The sequence below is a fragment of the Myotis davidii genome, unplaced genomic scaffold, assembly GCF_000327345.1.
Source record: "Myotis davidii unplaced genomic scaffold, ASM32734v1 scaffold53, whole genome shotgun sequence".
NCBI classification, from domain to species: Eukaryota; Metazoa; Chordata; class Mammalia; order Chiroptera; family Vespertilionidae; genus Myotis; species Myotis davidii.
The window spans coordinates 3,845,988-3,855,450 of record NW_006286140.1 but is presented as its reverse complement, the minus strand read 5'-3'; the positions used below and the strand labels follow the sequence as shown (position 1 = coordinate 3,855,450).

Here is a 9,463-nt window from a genome sequence, read left to right as displayed (position 1 = left end):
TCTTTCCTAAAAGCAAATCCTTTAAAGAGGCCTCATGAGCCCTGGCCAGTGTTACTTAGTTGGTTGGAGTGTACCCCATACTCCAAAAGGTGGCCTGTTTAATTCCCAGTCAAGGCACATACCTGGGTTGCGGGCTTCATCTCTGTAGTGGGCATGCAGGAGGCAGTCAATCAGTGTTTTCCCCTCCCATCGATGTTTCTCTCTCAAAACTCAATAAAAAAGATTGGATTGTTAACATACTAGTAAAAACATTCAAACCTGTAAAGGTATTTTGTGAGTTTATTTGAGCCAGACTGTCGACAATTGCCGGGAAGCAGAATTTCAATGGATTGGGATAATGCTACAGAGAATGGCGGTTTTTCACCTATTTTTATACATTACAATCAAAGGAGGAGAAGTAGGTGGGTTACATGAAATCCATTGGTGATAGAGTAGAGAGGTGGGAGAGAGCACAGTGGGGTGGTGGTGGGGGAAACCTCTGGGATGGGATAAAAACTAAAATGATAGACATTTCTTTTACTAAGGTGGGTACAGGATAGTTAACAGTCAACACTTAACATGATAACAATGACAATGAAGGAATTTGTGGTATCTGTCCTGACACCCAGGGCATTTGGTTGTGCCCTGAGGGGTCAGGGAAAAAAGGAAGTTACAAGTTACCCTGACATTTCAAGGATATGTTATGGTAGATGTAAAAGGACAACAGGCTCAGTTAAGGTAAAGATGGACCTTGTCAGAGAAGATACCTGGCTAGGACATGACTATCCACCATAACTGTTTTAGTTAAAGTTTTAATTTTAGACCATCCTGTGGTTACTTTAGGTTTTAGAGTTTGCAGGACTGCCATGCAGGCCTTCCCTGAGCTTGTCAGGTTAGCATGTGCCCCTTTCGTCTACACATCCCCCTTTTGGTCATCAGTCAATCCAAAGGATGCATTGATGACCAAACTTTTGGTTGGATAATGGAGTTTGGAGTCCCATGGTGCTAGGAAGGCTCATCCCTAGGATGTCTCAGTGTCGATTTGTCTTGCTGAACAGGGTGGACTGCTGGGGATGGGGCATTATTGGTATCTAAGTAATGATACCTGACATTAAAATAGCACTGTGTAATAGACCCTTATTTTATTACTCATATATTTTGATGTACTTTTAAATACATTTGATAAGCAGTGGTGATTCAGGTCGCAGAATCTGGAGTTAGATGGCTAAATCCAAAACCTTCTTTTACCATTTGGTAATATATGACCTTGGCCAAGTTATTTAAGATCAGGTTCCTCATCCATATAATGGTGATAACCATGTTCCTGCCTAACCAGTTGTCAGAATTGAGTTTATGCATGTAAAGCTCTTACAGCCTGGCACCAAAAACATGCTCAATAAATGATAGTTACGATTTTTTAAGGAATATTGGTTTATTAATGTGCTTTCTTTGGGAGATGAGAACCTTTCGCATGCAGTTTTTTGTGGAATTCTTTTCTTGAGTTTAGATCCTATACAGTTTGTTTTTAAAGTTATGAGTAGGCATTTGGTGGTTTGTGGTGACTGCTAGGACAAGAAAAGGAATGCTTGGTTAGCTTTTGGTGGTGACCATGCAGGGAATGGAGTAGTAGTGTTTTGAACTAGACCCATGGAGACAGCCTTCACCATACTACCGAACTTCTTTCCCATCATTAGTCAGTTAAAAAAGCTTATTTAAAAAACTCAGAGTTTTTTGTTTGTCTGTTTTTCCTAAGACTTTTCCTTCTTCCTGAAGATGCTTCCTGTTATTTTCTAACTCAGAACAGGCCAGGCAGATTATAGGGTGTCCAGGTGCTGCTTCATCCAGTATATACAGTATGAAAGTGGTGCCGTTGATGTAGTTGGATTCCTACTTCTCTTCCTCCCTCTCTAGAGATTTGATGTCTGTTCTTATTTATTCATTACTCGTACAAGATCTCATTTCTATTTTATTTTATTGATTTTTAGAGAAAGAGGAAGCGAGAGGGATAGAGATATGGAAACTGGTGAGAGAGAAACATCATTGAACATCTGCCTCCAGTACTCCCTCCACGGGGGATTGATCCCACAACCCAGGTGCACATGCTCTGACCAGGAATTGAAACAGTGACCTCTTCGTTCATGGGTCAGTGTTCAACCACTGAGCCACACCAGTTGGGCATAAGATCTAATTTTTGACTCAGACTTTGAGGTAGAAGCTCCCTGTCTCTTGGCAATCTGTTCCTGGCATTTTGCCTTGGCCTCCTTCATTCTCTGTGCCATAAGTTTAGCATATTCTGCGGCTTCTTCCTTAATATTCTTAGTACATTCTTTCTTGAGAGCGATATGCTGCCATTTGTGTTGCAGGACACATGGAGTAACAAGATGCTGAATCGTGGATAGTTTGGTCGTGTGTTTCTTCTTCATTTAGGGGCTTTCTCACAACATATTGGCAGACATCATCTTTAGAGAGACTGAAAAGTTTGTGGATTCTGCTAGCTCTTTGGGGCCCGAGGCAATGAGGCACAGAGGCACAGTAGTATCATGAGACCAGGAATCTCCCCCAAAAGCCCCCACCCCCGCTTTTTTTTTTTTTTTTTTTTTTTTTTTTTTACAATGACCAAGTGGAGAACACTGAGATTGGCACCTACAATGCAAACCTGAACAGATTTGTGCTTTTTCTCTCCAGTTCTCCTTGGCCTACAACAGGAATACCCTTTACGCAGCATGGGTCAAGACACCTTACTTCAGGGGGAAACTTGTTTGTCATTCCCACTACTGATTTAATCCTTCCACATAACCACATAACCCTTCCATTTTAATCCCAGAGCATCAGCAGCAACTTCTGTGGCCAAAGGCTTCTCACAAAGTTTGTGATGATCATCCATTTCAATGAGTTTTTGTAAGCCAGTGGCTGGGAAAGAGGTTTCATTCAGGTTCATCCTGAAGCAGCCCACTGCTTCTGAGGCACCAGGAAAGAGAGCCCTACTTCTCTTTATCTTAAATGCTTTCTTAACAACTCATCTCCACACTCACACCCCTGCCCAAGGCCTGAAAACTCATGAAACTGGACTTTGATCTTACATATTAGACGTAAGTGCTAGATTTAATTTAAAAACACTTCCATAAATAGAATAGTAGGGAAAAATGAGACATAAAATTTTTAGAAGTATTTCAAATTATAGGATTACTTAGCACTAAAATTTTTTACCTAAGCTTCTATATGTAATGCCATATAGTGCTATTCTATATAGTTATGGGAACCAATTTTTTGTTTGCTTAATTGAGTTTATTATATTTACATCAACAATGGTATTAGAATAGGCTACAGAATAGAAATAGTTTCTTTGTAGAAATGATTTTGTTGAAACAACTCTGTCTCTAATGTTTTTATGCTTTTTGGCATAGATCCAGTGATTATAGTGTATAAAATATTCTCACCTCCTCTGGTCATCTGTTTTCTGAGTAGTAGTAACATGATTTCCCAGAATACTTAGCACACTTAATTCAAAAGGACAATGTTTGTCTTTGCTCTTGTTGCCATATATTAAAGAAAGTTACTTTCTAGGAAATTATTTTATTTCTATTGGAGTTTTTTGTAAGAGTAAACCATAGAGAGGCAAGTATCTGTTTTTGTGACTGTAATCCATAATAATAAAAGCATAATATGCTAATTAGACTGGACAGCCGAACGACCTCTCGGACAAAGCTGGGGCTGCTGCAAGGGCTGAGCCCCTTGCATGAATTTCATGCATCTGGCCTCTAGTATAGAAATAATTATGTATTTCTATTCCACTTCAGCAAAATTCTTTTGACTATACTGTAAAACTTTTAAATTATTTACCTGAGTTCTCTTGTATAAGAGAACTCAGGTAAATAATTTAAAAGTTTAAATAAAATAAATAATTTAAATAAAAAGCTGTTAGAGAAAATTTTTAAGGTGAATTAAGCTAAAGTATTCAGCTGGTATGCATCCATTTTACTTGTTCTCCATTGGCTGGTTAAACAAGAGTTCCGGTGGTGTGTACATTAGTCTTTAATGTTTCCCACAGTTCTCACCAGGGAAATATGTGAAATTTACTAAATTAATTGAAAAGTTTTAAATGTCCTTGTGACATGACAAATTCCTGAAAATTAGGGTTATGTAATGAGTCAAGAGAATAGGTAGTGTGTAAAAAGTCAATATATAAGGTGCTGTTTAATAAGTATTTAGTCATATTTGGCTCAAATGCATTCTGTGTATTTTAACTTTCCTAAATAATTTGTAATATTTAGATCTATTTTCCCTATGAGGTTAGATGGAAGAAGGCATTTACAATCAGCAAATTGCTTCTGGGTAGAATGTAGCATAAACAGATTTTTCTGTAGTGAAGATTATAAAATATTATAGAAGAATATGTAGACTGTATGTTAAAAAAACTAAGGCAGATTTTATGAAATTGTAATAGGTAGCTTCTCCACCCCTTTGACCAGTTTTAGCTTATCAGCCTTTCTTCCTGGTTTAGGCTTAAAACAATAGGGCTATCTCCAAGACCTGATTTAACCGTGTTCCCCTTTACCTAGCCATTAAGGTCTGATTTAGGATCTGTGTTGTCTTTGCTTCAGTTTCTTTGGCCCCAGTGGAGCGTGACTACGTAGACTGAGAGAATACTTCTTTTCCTACTTCTTTCATTTTGTAATTATTTAACTTTTTCAATTTGTTGATTTTAGAGACAGAAGGAGAAAGAGAAAGAGAGAGAGAAAGAGGGAGAGAGAGAAAGGGAGAGAGACTTGTTGTTACACTTACTTATGCATTCATTGGTTGCTTCCTGACTGGAGATTGAACCTGCAACTTTGGTGTATCGGGATGACACTCTAACCATCTAAGCTACTCGGCCAGGGCATGTAATTATTTAATTTCTAACTTCACTGTTAATACTTTTTGCCCCTCCTAGACTCACTTATTTCCCCCCGCTCCTAGACTCACTGTCATTCAGAAGGCCCCTTCCTTTTTTGTTTTTTTTCCTAATGCGTTATATGCTGAACCTAGGTTCATTGCCTCATAGATGTTGGCATTAGGAGAGATTATTTTCCATCTGCCTCATTTTGCTAATAAGTTTTCTGCTAGAAAGTAAGCTGGATGGAAGCAGGGGCCTTCACTGAATCTTGATCATTTTCTGTTTTCCCAGCACCTAGGAGAATGCCTAACATGTAGTAGGCACTTAAAACTGCATGTTGAATGAGGGAAAGGAAAAGAGGTCCAGAGAGGCTAAGTGAAATAATATATTGGAATGTATATTATAATATATACCATCAAATTAATATTTGTTATGAAAGTACACTAAAAGGCTATAGGAAGATCCATTATTTGTTACTGCTTTAATGCATTAGTAAATAGTTTTTTTCTTTTTAAGAAATAAGTTTTTAGAGACATTAGAAAGGGGAAGAAAGAGGGAGAGAGATAGAAAAGTCAATGATGGGAGAGAATCATCGATCAGCTGCCTCCTGCATGCCCCCTACTGGGAATCGAGCCTGTAAGCCGGGCATGTACCCTGACCTGGAATCGAACTGTGACCTCCTCGTTCATGGGTTAATACTCAACCACTGAGCAACACCAGCTGGGCTAAATCATTATTTTTATTTAAAAAATTATTTTTAGATAACATACCCTGTATTTATTAGGGGTGCTTTTCATTGTATATAACAGTACACCTAATCAGCAGTGGCTTAAACTAATGAGGATTTACTTTTCTTACATACGAAGTTTGAAGGTGGTTATCTGCTTACTGGATTGGCAGCTCAACAATGTCAGGACTCTTGTTCTGAATTTTCTTGGCCTTTTCTTCATGGTTGCAAGAGGGTTGGTCCTGCTCTAAGGCCTCACCTCACCTTTTCGTGAGGCTTTACAAGGGAGCATGGATTGACAGCAGCATCTCCCTTTGTTTTACCAGGAAACCAAAAGCCTTCTTGGAAGTGCTGTAGCACAGTAGACTTCCCCTTATTTGTTATGACCCAAACTGTTTCACATGGCCACCTCTAACTGGAAGGAAGTCTGTGAACATGGTACTTAGCTACTTCAGGCTCTGGTAGAGATGGGGAAGGGAAAAGCAGTTTGGAAATAGGTATCAGGATTGATACCCAACAGTGTCTGCAAAACCTGTGGCGAGCCAGAATCCAGATCTATCCTCCTTCTTCTGGATACATTATAGGTAATATAGTCACCACCTCTCTGAGGGAGATGATACCTGTTCTTATCCATGACTACATCTGCCTCGGAGTCTAGGATGTCTCTTTGGTGTATAGTTTTCTTCATCAGGTCTGTTTGTAGCTTTTTGTCCTCTGGTGATATAAAGCCAAAGGAGGAAACATGTGCTCACAGTATACTCAGAAAACAATGGTGGATAAAGGAACAAGTTAACTATAAGTCCTCTCACTTAGAAAATGGCAGAATTGGGAAATCAGAATAGTCACTGGTCTACAAATATACCAAACTCTGGAGGAGGTGAATATTGAAGACTTCCTGTTCTGACAGTGGATTAAATTCCTTTGTTTATGTTCCCTAGGAGGATCTCCTTTTGTCATCTTCTTGATACTGTAGCCCAGTCCTGAAATCTGGTAGACTGAATCTTTCCACTTTATTCTTTCTTTCAAAATCATTTTGGCTATTGTAGGAACTTTCCCTTTCCATATAAATTTTGGAATAAGTTTGTCTATGTCTACCAAAAACCATGCTGGGATGTTGACAGCAATTGTGTTAAATTTATAGATTAATTTGGGGAGAATTGACATGTTTACCATGTTGATTCTTCCAATCCATAAACATGGTAAGTCTCTCCAATGATTTGATCTTTAATTTCTTTTTTTTTTTAAATATATTTTATTGATTTTTTACAGAGAGGAAGGGCGAGAGATAGAGAGTTAGAAACATCAATGAGAGAGGAACATCGATCAGCTGCCTCCTGCACATCTCCTACTGGGGATGTGCCCGCAACCCAGGTACATGCCCTTGACCGGAATCGAACCTGGGACCCTTCAGTCCGCCAGCCGACGCTCTATCCACTGAGCCAAACCGGTTTCGGCTGATCTTTAATTTCTTTCAACAAAAGTTTGTAATTTTCAGTATACAGATTTGATACATGCCTGAGTTTTGGACTCAATCCCTGGGGGGGGGTGGTCGTGCAGAAGGCAGCCGATCAATGTGTCTCTCTCAGCAGTGTTTCTATTGCTCTATCCCTCTCCCTTCCTCTCTGAGATCAATAAAAAATATATTAAAAATTATTTAATTAATATTTTATTTAAGGCTTTATTGTTGAAAGTAGCACATATATCCCCCTATTTTTTCCCTGTTGACCCCTTCTAGCCTGCCCCTAAAAATTGATTTTAGAGAGAGGAATGGAGGGGGTGGGGAGAGAGAGAGAGATAGAGAGAGAGAGAGAGAGAGAGAGAGAGAGAGAGAGAGAGAACACGAGAGCGAGCCAGAGATGGAGACAGATAGCTATGGGAGAAACGTCCATTTGGTTGCTCCTGCATGTGCCCCGACTGTGGATTGAACCTGCAACCTTGGTATGTGCCCTGACTGGGAATTGAACCTGCCACCTTTTTGTATATGGGATAACACTCCAACCAACTGAGCTCACTCCGCAGACGCCCTTTGAGCCCCAGCACCGCCCCAGGTGTGGTTGACTGGGGAGGGACTGTGGGAGGTTGGCTCCAGGGCGTGTCTGGCCCATCTTGCCCAGTCCCGCCCCACCGGCCACCTTCTAATTAATTAACTTTCAATGTGCATGAATCCGTGCACCAGGCCTCTAGTCTGTGAATAAATGCACAAACTTTGTTGTTTGGGGCATCAAGAAAAAACTCATCCCTTTCATGGTAGTAAGGACAGCCCCCATCACAGCGCTTAACCTCAAAGGGAAGATGGATAGTGCAGATTCGAAGTGCCTTCACTCAGCCTGCAGAGCCAAGACCACACTGGCCCTGCTTCCTGGGGTTCGGTTTATGATGATTCTTTGCTTGTCACAATATGTTTCCTTGTTTCCTCATCCATGAGATGAGGAGTGTAAATACTTACCTCCTGGGGCTCTTAAATGAGAGAATGTATTTGAAAATGCTTTGTAAGTGTAAAATGCTATGCAAATGTTGTTATTTAGTTCTAATCTATTGCATAGTCAAACTGAAATTTATAGGAAATCAATTCCAGCATTTTAATTGTACTTTTGACTTTTAGGCAAATTCCCTCTGTCTGATTCATAAGGCAGAGAAGAGGTCAGCATTGTTTTCATTTTTCCCAACCACTATAAATTAAGTCTATTGTCTGTCACCATTACTCAGTCAGGCAAACACTCCTGTTTGAAGTCCTGCCCACCCATCATAGCTCTGTGACATACTTCCATCTTCTTGATGATTTTTAACCCCGGTACTCAATAGTCCTCCTCACCCCATTGCCTGTTGCCTGTCATCTTTGGTGACACGGGCACCCTTGATCTTCAGTGAGTTCTTTCATGCACTACTTACAGTTGCTTGTGCACAGTTCTGCTTGCATACATCACTGAATAGGTAACTGAAAGTGAACATGTCTAATGCTAAATTTACACTCTTCTCTTTTGACCTGCTTCTCCGTAGTGGTGCCACTCTTTGGATTAGCTTCTAGGTTAGAAACCTTTATCCTTCCTGCTGTCATTTTCCATATGTAGTCAGTTACTAAGTTCTTTTGTTTTTACAAAAACCTCTTTGCCACTTGAGGCTTCGTTTCCTCATAATTAACAGCCTACCTTTGCCCCATGTTAGCTAATCTCTGAACTGGCCAATGTTAAAACCTTGGACCATGCTTGCCAGGTCCAAGCCTGGGCCTCTGTTGAATAATTGGATGAAGAAGACCCTTGGGGCCTAAGCCAACTCCAGGGAGCCAGCCTGTCCAGATGAGCCAGTCAGATGAGACAGAACATGTCTCTGAAGGCCTGTAAGAACCTCCAGATGGTAGGGATCAGCTTAGGGAAGAAATGCCTTGTCAGGCCCAGACTCATGTCGGGAAGCCTCTGGAAACCAGGAAGACCTGCTCTCTAGAGCATGAGTGCCAGTACCTAAATATAGCTACTGCTAACATTTTGGTGCATTTCCTTCTAACCTATTTTTAATGCATAGGGGTTTTTTTTCTTTTACTTCTCTATACTAGTAATTATAGCTATATGTATAAATTGCATAATCTCTGTTAGATGGAAAAGACGTTTTCCCAGGATATTTTTGTAAGTACATTCTTTTTATAAGTGCTCAGTGTTCCATAGAATGAAAACTTGCTGCTTTCTTTGTTCTTGTTACAACAAGAAAATCCTCTGGAAGAAATACCAGATTCTCCATCAGAGTTTGACCCCAGCTTCTGCTGAAAGCACTTCTCTAGTGTTAACTTTTGATTGCTGACAAGGACTAATCTGTTTGCTTCCTCATTTGGTCTCCATGCTTATTCATTAACATGCCTTTCTGCCTCCTTGATATTTGCTTCTTTGTTTACTCAT

General features: G+C 40.0%; 1 protein-coding gene and 1 pseudogene across 5 annotated transcripts in view; one reads left to right on the top strand and one right to left on the bottom strand.

The window, feature by feature from the left end:
- Positions 1-9,463, top strand: part of CDKAL1 (CDK5 regulatory subunit associated protein 1 like 1) — a 681,380-nt gene that overhangs the window by 86,821 nt on the left and 585,096 nt on the right. The gene's annotated exons all lie outside the window — the stretch shown is intronic.
- On the bottom strand, positions 2,130-2,917 carry LOC107182062 (annotated as a pseudogene).